The sequence below is a fragment of the Bos javanicus genome, chromosome 7, assembly GCF_032452875.1.
Source record: "Bos javanicus breed banteng chromosome 7, ARS-OSU_banteng_1.0, whole genome shotgun sequence".
NCBI classification, from domain to species: Eukaryota; Metazoa; Chordata; class Mammalia; order Artiodactyla; family Bovidae; genus Bos; species Bos javanicus.
The window spans coordinates 13,456,341-13,469,978 of NC_083874.1; the positions used below are offsets into that span (position 1 = coordinate 13,456,341).

The 13,638-nt window shown below is 41.3% G+C and overlaps 1 pseudogene; it reads left to right on the forward strand.

Annotated features, from left to right (window-relative positions):
• The first annotated feature begins 4,169 nt into the window (after positions 1-4,169).
• Positions 4,170-5,098, forward strand: LOC133251890 (olfactory receptor 7E24-like; annotated as a pseudogene).
• The last annotated feature ends 8,540 nt before the right edge of the window (positions 5,099-13,638 follow it).

Consider the following 13,638-nt stretch of genomic DNA (forward strand, 5'->3'; position numbering starts at 1 on the left):
GCAGCACGCCAGGCCTCCCTGTCCATCACAAACTCCCGGAGTTCACTCAGACTCACGTCCATCGAGTCAGTGATGCCATCCAGCCATAGCATCCTCTGTCGTCCCCTTTTCCTCCTGCCCCCAATCCCTCCCAGCATCAGAGTCTTTTGCAATGAGTCAACTCTTTGCATGAAGTGGCCAAAATACTGGAGTTTCAGCTTTAGCATCATTCCTTCCAAAGAAATCCCAGGACTGATCTCCTTCAGAATGGACTGGTTGGATCTCCTTGCAGTCCAAGGAACTCTCAAGAGTCTTCTCCAACACCACAATTCAAAAGCATCAATTCTTCGGCGCTCAGCCTTCTTCACAGTCCAACTCTCACATCCATACATGACCACAGGAAAAACCATAGTCTTGACTAGACGAACCTTTGTTGGCAAAGTAATGTCTCTGCTTTTGAATATGCTCTCTAGGTTGGTGATAACTTTCCTTCCAGTGAGTAAGCGTCTTTAATTTCATGGCTGCAGTCACCATCTGCAGTGATTTTGGAGCCCAGAAAAATAAAGTCTGACACTGTTTCCACTGTTTCTCCATCTATTTTCCATGAAATTGTGGGACCGGATGCCATGATGTTTGTTCTCTGAATGTTGAGCTTTAAGCCAACTTTTTCACTCTCCTCTTTCACTTTCATCAAGAGGCTTTTTAGTTCCTCTTCACTTTCTGCCATAAGGGTGGTGTCATCTGCATATCTGAGGTTATTGATATTTTTCCTGGCAATCTTGATTCCAGCTTGGGTTTCTTCCAGTCCAGCGTTTCTCATGATGTACTCTGCATATAAGTTAAATAAGCAGGGTGACAATATACAGCCTTGACGTACTCCTTTTCCTATTTGGAACCAGTCTGTTGTTCCATGTCCAGTTCGAACTGTTGCTTCCTGACCTGCATACAAATTTCTCAAGAGGCAGGTCAGGTGGTCTGGTATTCCCATCTCTTGAAGAATTTTCCACAGTTTATTGTGATCCACACGGTCAAAGGCTTTGGCATAGTCAACAAAGCAGAAATAGATGTTTTTCTGGAACTCTCTTGCTTTTTCCATGATCCAGCGGATGTTGGCAATTTGATCTCTGGTTCCTCTGCCTTTTCTAAAACCAGCTTGAACATCAGGAAGTTCACGGTTCACATATTGCTGAAGCCTGGCTTGGAGAATTTTGAGCATTACTTTACTAGCCTGTGAGATGACTGCAATTGTGCGGTGGTTTGAGCATTCTTTGGCATTGCCTTTCTTTGGGATTGGAATGAAAACTGACCTTTTCCAGTCCTGTGGCCACTGCTGAGTTTTCCAAATTTGCTGACATATTGAGTGCAGCACTTTCACAGCATCATCTTTCAGGATGTGGAATAGCTCAACTGGAATTCCATCACCTCCACTAGCTTTGTTCGTAGTGATACTTTCTAAGGCCCACTTGACTTCACATTCCAGGATGTCTGGCCCTAGGTGAGTGATCACACCATCGTGATTATCTGGGTCATGAAGATCTTTTTTGTACAGTTCTTCTGTGTATTCTTGCCATCTCTTCTTAATATCTTCTGCTTCTATTAGGTCCATACCATTTCTGTCCTTTATTGAGCCCATCTTTGCATGAAATATTCCTTTAGTATCTCTAATTTTCTTGAACATATCTCTAGTCTTTCCCATTCTGCTGTTTTCCTCTATTTCTTTGCACTGATCACTGAGGCAGGCTTTCTTATCTCTTCTTGCTATTCTTTGGAACTCTGCATTCAGATGTTTATAGCTTTCCTTTTCTCCTTTGCTTTTTGCTTCTCTTCTTTTCACAGCTGTTTGTAAGGCCTCCCCAGACAGCCATCTTGCTTTTTTGCATTTCTTTTCCATGGGGATGGTCTTGATCCCTGTCTCCTATACAATGTCACGAACCTCATTCTATAGTTCATCAGGCACTCTATCTATCAGCTCTAGGCCCTTAAATCTATTTCTCACTTCCACTGTATAATCATAAGGGATTTGATTTAAGTCATACCTGAATGGTCTAGTGGTTTTCCCTACTTTCTTCAATTTAAGTCTGAATTTGGCAAGAAGGAGTTCATGGTCTGAGCCACAGTCAGCTCCTGGTCTTGTTTTTGCTGACTGTATAGAGCTTCTGCATCTTTGGCTGCAAAGATTATAATCAATCTGATTTCGGTGTTGACCATCTGGTGATGTCCATGTGTAGAGTCTTCTCTTGTGTTGTTGGAAGAGGATGTTTGTTATGACCAGTGCATTTTCTTGGCAAAACTCTATTAGTCTTTCCCCTGCTTCATTCCATATTCCAAGGCCAAATTTGCCTGTTACTCCAGGTGTTTCTTGACTTCCTACTTCTGCATTCCAGTCCCCTATAATGAAAAGGACATCGTTTTTGGGTGTTAGTTCTAAAAGGTCTTGTAGGTCTTCATAGAACCGTTCAACTTCAGCTTCTTCAGCGTTACTGGTTGGGGCATAGACTTGGATTACTGTGATATTGAATGGTTTGCCTTGGAAACGAACAGAGATTATTCTGTTGTTTTTGAGATTGCATCCAAGTATTGCATTTCGGACTCTTTTGTTGATCATGATGGCCACTCCATTTCTTCTGAGGGATTCCTGCCCGCAGTAGTAGATATAATGGTCATCTGAGTTCAATTCAGTTCAGTTCAGTCACTCAGTCATGTCCGACTCTTTGCGAAGCCAATGTAAACAAATCTTATTTTTCCTTTTATTTACCACCCCAAGCCTAAATCTGTTGATATTCTTCATTCATGAAATACCAAAAGCCTACATGTCTTTCTCCTGTCAATTCCTCATTAACTTACTGTTTCTTTGCCTAAAAGAGATAATAGCTGCCTGCTTTGGCCACTTCTTATGTCTTATTTTAATAAGACCTCCGTATGTAAGAATTCAAATTTGTTTCTTTTTCTCCTGTTGTCTTGCATCAATTTTGTTATTATTCCAGCCACAAGAACTCTAGAGGAGTAGAAGAGGAAATTTCCCCTTCCTCCACACCACACATATCCTACAAATGGGTGTTATTGGCCCTACTTCAGTGTGAGGGATACAAGTGCAGAGAAGTGGGGAGATTTACACACACTGCACATTAAGTGGGTGAAACATGTGGAACTCAGACAAAGGCCTCCTAATTCCCACCCCAAGGCTCTGTCTCACCAGATTATTTCCTTTTAAAACCTATGTTAGTCCCAGATGATCAAATAGAAGTAAAACCATGAATTCTTTCTTTTGAGATGTGGTGAGTTTATAGGTAAAATAGCAGAATGGACCAAACTGCTTGCAAGGGATCTTTACTGTATAAGTATTACGGATGATGGGCTTGTCTATGGATAGTAATGAATTTTCCAGCCCATTTTGTAAATCTGAGTGATAATAGTTATAATAATATCATTCCTTGTGCTCAGTTGCTCAGTCATGTCGGACTCTTAACGACCCCATGGACCATAGCCACAAGGCTCCTCTATCCATGGAGTTTTTCAGGCAAGAATACTAGAGTGGGTTGCCATTTCCTCCTCCAGAGGATCTTCCCGACCCAGTAATCAAATCCCAGTCTCCTGCATCTCCTGCATTGGCAGGCAGATTCTTTACCACCTGAGCCACCAAGAAGCCCCATCATTCCCTATGCTGCTGCTGCTAAGTCACTTCAGCGTGTCCTACTCTGTGTGACCCCATGGACGCAGCCTACCAGGCTTCTCCATCCATGGGATTTTCCAGGCAACAGTACTGGAGTGGGGTGCCATTGCCTTCTCCCATCATTCCCTATATAAGGTGCTAAATTTCATGTGACTCTATCATGAAAAGACTATTCCTAGTCAGCCTTTAAGGATCTTTCTAGTTTTACACCTTGAAAATCAGACCATGTGGTTGATTTTGTCTGATTTTTCCATTAGCATAACTTGTAGAGATAGTTACAGAAAAATTTAATGTTTCAATTTTTTAAATGGAAGCAATACTGTTGAATGCATATATCTTTTGGAAATTCTCACTAGTGTAATATACAGAGGATTGCAAGAATTTTCAGAACTGTATCATAATAAAAAGTTTTTAAATATTTGTGAATTATTAAATCCAAAGTATGGACACTTATCTGTATGCCCCTTCAATTGTTCTGTTTATTCAATACTCTCTTATTTTTCAAAGGTGTCCCCTCTACATGGAACCACAGAATCTAACAGATGTCTCAGAATTCCTCCTCCTGGGCCTCTCAGATTATCCAGACCTGCAGCCCCTTCTCTTTGGGCTCTTCCTATCCATGTACTTGGTCACTGTGCTTGGGAAGCTACTCATCATTCTGGCTGTCACCTTTGACCCCCACCTCCACACACCCATTTACTTCTTCCTCTCCAACCTGTCCTTGGCTGACATCAGTTTCAACACCACCACTGTCCCCAAGATGCTAGTGAACCTCCAGACACACAGCAAATCCATCACCTATGCAGGCTGCCTAGCTGGGGTGACCGTCTTTTCTCTTTTTGCATGTTTGGAGAGTCTCCTCCTGACAGTGATGGCCTATGACCAGTTGGTGGCCATCTGTCACCCCCTATACTACCTGTTCATCATGAATCCCCGCCTCTGTGGCTTCTTGGTCCTGGTGTCATTTTCCATCAGACTTTTGAACTCCCAGCTTCACTACTTGATGATGTCACAGCTTACCTCTGTGCAGAGGTGGAAATGCCTCATTTCTTCTGTGACACTTCTAAACTCCTCAATCTTGCCTGTTCTGAAAACTCCATCAATATCATATTAATTTATTTCAACAGTACCATTGTCGGTGGGATTCCACTTTCAGGAATCCTTTACTCTTATTCTCAAATTGTTTCCTCCATTCTGAGAGTCTCCTCATCAGGTGGGAAGTACAAAGCCTTATCTACCTGTGGTTCTCACCTGTCAGTTGTTTGTTTGTTTTATGGAACAGGCCTTGGGGTGTAACTCAGCTCAGCCATCTCACAATCTCCCAGGAAGAGTGCAGTGGCCTCAGTGATGTACACTGTGGTCACCCCTATGCTGAACACTTTCACCTACAGTCTAAGGAACAAGGACATCAAGAGTGTCCCCTGGGGGATTATCAGCAGAATAGCCTAATCCCAACCCCTGTTTTTCGGTTCATGGGAGTACAAAATACAACAAAATCAAACAATAAGTGATTGCAATAAGTGATTCTGAATCTGAAGTCACTTACTGAAAATGTACCTATCTGGCTCTCTACTTTATGTTTACACAATTTTTCCTCTTTGTAGCATAGCTCTAATGGAATTGGGAGATTAGCTGGATGCCCCGTGTGAATTATAACCCTTATGGGACTTTGCATATCACATCAGTATAGCCGTCTCTCTTTCCTTGTGTATTACTCAAGACTCTTGGTCACAAGCAATCTTGTTTCTATCATCACAAAATAAATACAGCTCTCTCTTTTTCTTGTTTTGCATTGTTTCTATAACTTTCCTATGATTATTCCCTATGTGTTAGGTGGATCTAAACCCTACCTTAATGACCAAGACACCTAGTATATTTTTGCTCCTTAGTGATTTTTGAGTAAATAGAGTGGATATTTGATTTCTAAACTGGAGTATTTTGAAACTGAAATAGGACACTATGAATATTAAGTTTGAATAAACACTTATCAACTGAGTTTTTCCTGGGAAAAGTGAGGTGTATGCTTCCCAAGGAGTAGATGAGAGGGTACCTACCAAAGCAAAGTCAGTTCCCAGTCTTGCTGATAATTCTCCTTCCCATTCCATCTAACTTCTTCCCAATCATATTAAATAGCAAGACACAAAGAGACAAAAATTGAATGATTTGACACCTAAAGTAATCAAAATCATAGAGACAGTGGGTAGGATGATAGTTACCAGAGGCTTTGGAAAGAAGAATGGGGAATTAGTTTAGCGGAAATAGAGTTTCACTTGGGGAAGATAAAAAGTTCTGGAGATGGATAGTGGTGTGTGTGTGCGTGCTCAGTTGTTCAGTCATGTCTGACTCTTTGCAACCCCATGGACTGTAGTCCATCTGGCACTTCTCTCCCTGGGATTTCCCGGGCAAGATTATGGGAGTGGGTTGCCTTTTCCTCCTTCAGGGGATATTCCTGATCCAGGGATCAAACCCATGTCTCCTGCATCTCCTGTCTTACAAGCAGATTCTTTACCACTGAGCTACAAATGTTCCTGAATTGGACATTTCAGATGTCTAAGAGGGTAAGAAAATAATAGCAAATACAACAACTGACAAAGGATTAATTTCCAAAATATAAAAGCAGCTCATATAACTCAATACAAGGAAAACAAACAACCCAATCAAAAAGTGGGAAAAAGACCTAAACAGACATTTCTCCAAAGAAGACATACAGATGGCTAACAAATACATGAAAAGATGTTCAACATTGCTCATTAGAGAAATGCAAATTACAACCACAATGAGATATCACCTCATACCAATCAGAATGGCCATCATCATTTATTGTTTCTACAAACAATAAATTCTGGAGAGGGTGTGGAGGAAAAGGAATACTCTTGCACTGTTGGTGAGAATATTAATTGATACAGCCATTATAGAAGACAGAATGGAGAATCCTTAAAAAACTAGGGATAAAACCACCATATGACCCAGCAATCCCACTCCTAGGCATATACACTGAGGAAACCAAAATTGAAAAAGACACATGTATCCCATTGTTCATTGCAGCACTATTTATAATAGCTATAACATAGAAGCAACCTAGATGCCCATCAGTAGATGAATGGATAAAGAAGTTGTGGTACACAATGGAATATTACTCAGCCATAAAAACAAACACATTTGAGTCAGTTCTGATGAGGCGGATGAACCTACAACCTATTATACAGAGTGTGAAGTAAGTCAGAAAGAGAAAGATACATATCATATTCTAATGCACATATACAGAATCTAGAAAAATTGTGCTGAAAAATTTATTTACAAGGAAGCAATGGAGAAACAGACATAGAGAATAGACTTATGGAGATGGGGAGAGGGGAAGAGAGGGTAAGATGTATGGAAAGAGTAACATGGAAACTTACATTACTATATGTAAAATAGACAGTCAATGGGAATTTTCTGTATGGCTCAGGAAACAAACTCTATCAACCTAGAGGGGTGGGTTGGGAGGCAGATGGGAGGGAGGTTCAAAAGGGAGGGGATATATGTATACCTGTGGCTGATTCATGTTGAGGTTTGACAGAAAACAACAAAATTCAGTAAAGCGATTATTCTTCAATTAAAAAAAAAGATAAAATGGCTAAGAGGGTAAATTTTATATTGTTATATTATCCTGTCAGGCATGACAGACATATTCCTCCAATGTTGGGTGTTACTCAGCTGTCAGCAATCAACTCCGAGAGGGATCAGCCTCAGCTACAGAGCATCACTAGGCAGCCCAATTCAATGACTATATGATGAGGGTGTGTAAACATTTATCTCTTTTGCCCCCAGTTCCAGCCAACTCTAAGGTTAGCTCCAGAGCTCCCTGGGGGTTTTCAAAGGCCTGTGATGAGTTTGAACTTGACTATTTTTTCCAATGTCTTTTCTGGCTACAAGTTGAGTTCAGTTCAGTCACTCACTCGTGTTCAACTCTTTATGACCCCATGAACTGCAGCATGCCAGGTCTCCTGTCCATCACCAACTTCCAGAGTTTACCCAAACTCATGTCCATATGGTTGGTGATACCATCCAGCCATCTCATCCTCTGTTGTCCACTTCTCCTCCTGCCCCCAATCCTTCCCAGCATCAGGGTCTTTTCCAATGAGTCAACTCTTCACATGAGGTGGCCAAAGTATTGGAATTTCAACTTCAACATCAGTCCTTCCAATGAATGCCCAGGACTGACTTCCTTTAGGATGGACTGGTTGGATCTCCTTGCAGAGCAAGGGACTCTTGAGTCTTCTGCAACACCACAGTTCAAAAGCATCAATTCTTTGTCACTCAGCTTTCTTCACAGTCCTACTCTCACATCCATACGTGACTACTGGAAAAAACATAGCCTTGACCAGACGGGCCTTTGTTGACAAAGTAATGTCTCTGTTTTTTAATATGCTATCTAGGATGGTCAGAACTTTCCTTCCCAGGAGCAAGTGTCTTTTAATTTGATTGCTGAAGTCACCATCTGTGTGATTTTGGAGCACCAAAAAATAAAGTCTGACACTGTTTCCCCATCTACTTCCCATGAAGTGATGGGACCGGATGCCATGATCTTTGTTTTCTGAATGTTGAGCTTTAAGCCAACTTTTTCATTTTCCTCTTTTACTTTCATCAAAAGGCTCTTTAGTTCCTCTTCACTTTCTGCCATAAGGGTGGTGTCATCTGCATATCTGAGGTTATTGATATTTCCCCTGGCAATCTTGATTCCAGCTTGTGCTTCCTCCAGCCCAGCATTTCTCATGATGTACTCTGCATATAAGTTAAATAAGCAGGTTGACAATATACAGCCTTGATGTACTCCTTTTCCTATTTGGAACCAGTCTGTTGTTCCATTTCCAGTTCTAACTGTTGCTTCCTGACCCACATACAGATTTCTTAAGAGGCAGGTCAGGTGGTCTGATATTCCCATCTCTTGAAGAATTTTCCACAGTTTATTGTGATCCACACAGTCAAAGGCTTTGGCATAGTCAATAAAGCAGAAATAGATGTTTTTCTGAAACTCTCTTCCTTTTTTCATGATCCAGCAGATGTTGGCAATATGATCTCTGATTCCTTTGCCTTTTCTAAAACCAGCTTGAACATCAGGAAGTTCACAGTTCACGTATTGCTGAAGCCTGGCTTGGAGAATTTTGAGCATTATTTTACTAGCATGTGAGATGAGTGCAATTGTGTGGTAGTTTGAGCATTCTTTGGCAATGCCTTTCTTTGGGATTGGGATGAAATCCATCACCTCCACTAGCTTTGTTCGTAGTGATGCTTTCTAAGGCCCACTTGACTTCACATTCCAGGATGTCTGGCTCTAGGTCAGTGATCATACCATCGTGATTATCTGGGTCATGAAGATCTTTTTTGTATAGTTCTTCTGTGTATTCTTGCCACCTCTTCTTAATATCTTCTGTTTCTGTTAGGTCCATACCATTTCTGTCTTTTATCGAGCCCATCTTTGCATGAAATGTTCCCTTGGTATCTCTAATTTTCTTGAAGAGATCTCTACTCTTTCCCATTCTATTGTTTTCCTTTATTTCTTTGCACTGATCACTGAGGAAGGCTTTCTTATCTCTTCTTGCTATTCTTTGGAACTCTGCATTCAGATGTTTATAGCTTTCCTTTTCTCCTTTGCTTTTTGCTTCTCTTCTTTTCACAGCTATTTGTAAGGCCGCCTCAGACAGCCATTTTGCTTTTTTACATTTCTTTTCCATGGGGATGGTCCCGATTCCTGTCTCCTGTACAATATCACGAACCTCCATCCATAGTCCATCAGGCACTCTATCAGATCTAGTCCCTTAAATCTATTTCTCACTTCCATTGTATAATCATAAGGGATTTGATTTAGGTCATACCTGAATGGTCTAGTGGTTTTCCTTACTTTCTTCAACTTAAGAAAGAAATTGGTTACAAACAGTTTGCCAAACTGCAATGCCTGAGAAAACAGTCCTCACAAGCCTGTCCTCATTTCAGACACCAGCACAAGTTCCCAGGGTCCCAGGGGGACCCTCACTTCAGGTCAGCCAGCTACAAATTCGAGGACTTTCTCATATTCAGTAATTTTCTAGAATGTTCAATGTAAGGAGAATCCCGCTGGTTTAATAGTACACCAGAAACTTACAGAACTCAGGAAAGTTCTTGGCTCAGATGGTATAGAATCTTTCTGCAATGTAGGAAACCTGAGATCAGTCTCTAGATAAGGAAGATCTCCTGGAGAAGGGAATGGCAACCCACTCTAGTATTTTTGCCTGGAGAAGTCCATAGACAGAGGAGGCTGGTGGGCTACAGTCCATGGGGTCACAAACAGTTGGACACGACTGAGTGACTAACACTCTATGATTATATCTTTTTTAATAGTAAAGGACACAAATTAAAGCAGATGAAAGATACAACATAGACAAGATCTGGAAAGTCCTATAGGTGAAACTTCTTGGTTTCCTCTTTCCATGGAGTCCAGATCCATTACCTCCTCCTAGCTACAACATATGACAATAATACTAATATATATATATTGCTAACAACAGGCTGGTTCCAAATAGGAAAAGGAGTATGTCAAGGCTGTATATTGTCACATTGCTTATTTAACTTATATGCAGAGTACATCATGAGAAATGCTGGGCTGGAAGAAGCACAAGCTGGAATCAAGATTGCCAGGAGAAATATCAATAACCTCAGATATGCAGATGACACCACCCTTATGGCAGAAAGTGAAGAGGAAATAAAAAGCCTCTTGATGAAAGTGAAAGAGGAGAGTGAAAAAGTTGGTTTAAAGCTCAACATTCAGAAAACTAAGATCATGGCATCCCATGAAGTTATTTCCCATAACTTCATGGGAAATAGATGGAAAACAGTGGAAACAGTGTCAGACTTTTATTTTTTGGTGCTCCAAAATCACTGCAGATGGTGACTGCAGCCAAGAAATTAAAAGACACTTACTCCTTGGAAGGAAAGTTATGACCAATATAGATAGCATATTGAAAAGCAGAGACATTACTTTGCCAACAAAGGTCTGTGTAGTTAAGGCTATGGTTTTTCCCGTGGTCATGTATGGATGTGAGAATAGGACTGTGAAGAAGGCTGAGTGCCAAAGAACTGATGCTTTTGGACTGTGGTGTTGGAGAAGACTCTTGAGAGTCCCTTGGACTGCAAGGAGACCCAAGCAGTCCATTCTAAAGGAGATCAGCCCTGGGTGTTCTTTGAAAGGAATGTTGCTAAAGCTGAAACTCCAGTACTTTGGCCACCTCATGTGAAGAGTTGACTCATTGGAAAAGACTCTGATGCTGGGAGGGATTGGGGACAGGAGAAGAAGGGGACGACAGAGGATGAGATGGGTGGATGGCATCACCGACTCAATGGACATGAATTTGAGTGAACTCCAGGAGTTGGTGATGGACAGGGAGACCTGGTGTGCTGCGATTCATGGGGTTGCAAAGAGTCGGACAAGACTGAGTGACTGAACTGAACTGAACTGAACTAGGTGGCTCACCTGAGCTTCAGTCTCTAGAATTTTTATTGAGGCCAATTCCATAAATGTTATTAGTTGAATTTTTGCCCATATGATTGAACTCCATTTCCAGCTTCCCTCCCGAGATGTTGGGTTGATAAACTTAGAACACAGTTGTTTAGGCATCTTGGTTTTCTTCTAGTTCATCAACCAGACCACATTCTTTTCAGCCTCTGGATCATGCATTTATTTCTCTCTGTCTCATCTCTCCTGAAACAAAAAATGGGAGGATTTTTCAAGCTGGCAGGAGCTAATGGAAAAGCACTGGAAGACGTTAGGGAAGGAAGGCGGGTTGATAGGATAGGCCATTTGTGTTTGCTAATTGCTGCTTTCCTTTTTGGGACCTCCCGGGTGGTGGTAGTGGTAAAGAAGCCACCTGCCAATAAAGAAGACAGGGGTTTGATCCCTGGGTCAAGAAGATCCCCTGGAGGAGGAAATGGCAACCCTTCTTGTCTAGAGATTCCCCATGAGAATCCCCAGGGACAGAGGAGCCTGGCAGGCTAGAGTCAGTAGGGTCCCAGAGTCGGACATGACTGAAGTGACTTAGCACACATGCACGCTTTTCTTTTTAACTGGAGGATAATTGCTTTACAATGTGGTGTTGGTTTCTGCTGGACAACAAAGGGAGTCAGCCATAGCTGTACATATATCCCCTCCTTCTTGACCCTCCCTCCCCACCTCCCATCCTACAGCTCTAGGTCATCACACAGTGCCAGGCTTGGCTCCCTGCCTCGTATATCAGCTTCCCACTAGCTTTCTGTTTCACACATGATAGTGTATATATGTCAATGCTACTGCTTTGGTTGCTGCTTTTTTAAATTTAGGCTCTTACATTCCCACAGAAGCAGGGAGACAGGGGAACTAATTTTCTTGATGATTAGATTTCAAAGAGAAGGCTTTGTGAAAATCATTCTTTGGTTGTAAAAAGGATGAGAGACTTGGAGAAGATTTATCTACATTTACTAATAAAAGAAGCAGACTGGACTTGCCTGGTGGTTCAGTGGTTAAGGCTCTGTGCTTCCCCTGCAAGGGGCACAGGTTAAGTCCCTGGTCAGGGAACTAAGATTCCCACATGCCCATGGCGTGGCCAAAAAGAAAAGGAATAGAAAAAGAATTTAAAAGTTTTCTAATGTAAGTACTCTAAGAAAAGAGAGCGAGGACAGATTGGTAGAAACTCATTTAAGCTGAAGGGGAAACTTAAAGTAGTCTTAGTCAATGAATATCCAACATTTCTATTATTGTTACAACTTTGCAATTCTTGGGGTTTTGATTGTGGTGTGGGAAGCTAACCTCCACACTGAGCAGGGGTTTTAAACTATGCTTACAAGTAAAATTATAAACTCAAATGTCGGTGTTAACAGTGAGAGGCAAGGCAATAAATCTGGAATGGTACAGTTACAGGTAAGCACACATCAGGAGCATTGTTAGATTTAGCTAACCAAAAAAATCAAGAGCAAGTCAGCAAAAGGCAGAAGGAGATATATGTATACAAAAGCTGATGCACTTCGCTGTTCAGCAGACTAACACAAGAGTGTAAAGCATCTATACTCCAATTAAAAAAACAAAATTGAAAAAGATGCATGTACCCCAATGTTCAATGTAGCACTGTTTATAATAGCTAGGACATGGAAGCAACCTAGATGTCCATTGACAGATGAATGGATAAAGAAGTTGTGGTACATATATAGAGTGGAATATTACTCAGTCATAAAGATGAACAAATTTCAGTCAGTTGTCATGAGGTAGATGAATCTAAAACTTGTTATACAGAGTGAAGTAAGTCAGAAAGAGAAAAACAAGTTTTGTATTTTATATATATATATATATATATAGTAGGAAAATGGTACTGATGAACCTATTTGCAGGGGAGGAATACAGACTCAGACATAGAGAACAGATTTATCGACACAGAAGGAAAAGGAGAGGGTGGGATGAATTGAGAGCAGCATTGAAACAGACACATTCTTCCCTCTCCAGATTGCTTTGGATATTCGAGGTTTTTTTTGTATTTCCATACAAACTGTGAAATTATTTGCTCTGCTACTGCTAAGTCACTTCAGTCGTGTCCAACTCTGTGCGACAGCCCACCAGGCTCCCCCGTCCCTGGAATTCTCCAGGCAAGAACACTGGAGTGGGTTGCCATTTCCTTCTCCAATGCATGAAAGTGAAAAGTGAAAGTAAGTCGCTCCGTCGTATCCGACTCGTAGTGACCCCATGGACTGCAGCCTACCAGGCTCCTCCGTCCATGGGATTTTCCAGGCAGGAGTACTAACTCTGTGAAAAATACCCTTGGTAGCTTGATAAGGATTGCATTGAATCTATAGATTGCTTTGGGTAGTATATTTATTTTAACTATATTGATTCTTCTGATCCATGAACATGCTACATTTCTCCATCTATTAGTGTCCTCTTTGATTTCTTTCACCAGTGTTTTATAGTTTTCTATATATAGGTCTTTAGTTTCTTTAGGTAGATATATTCCTAA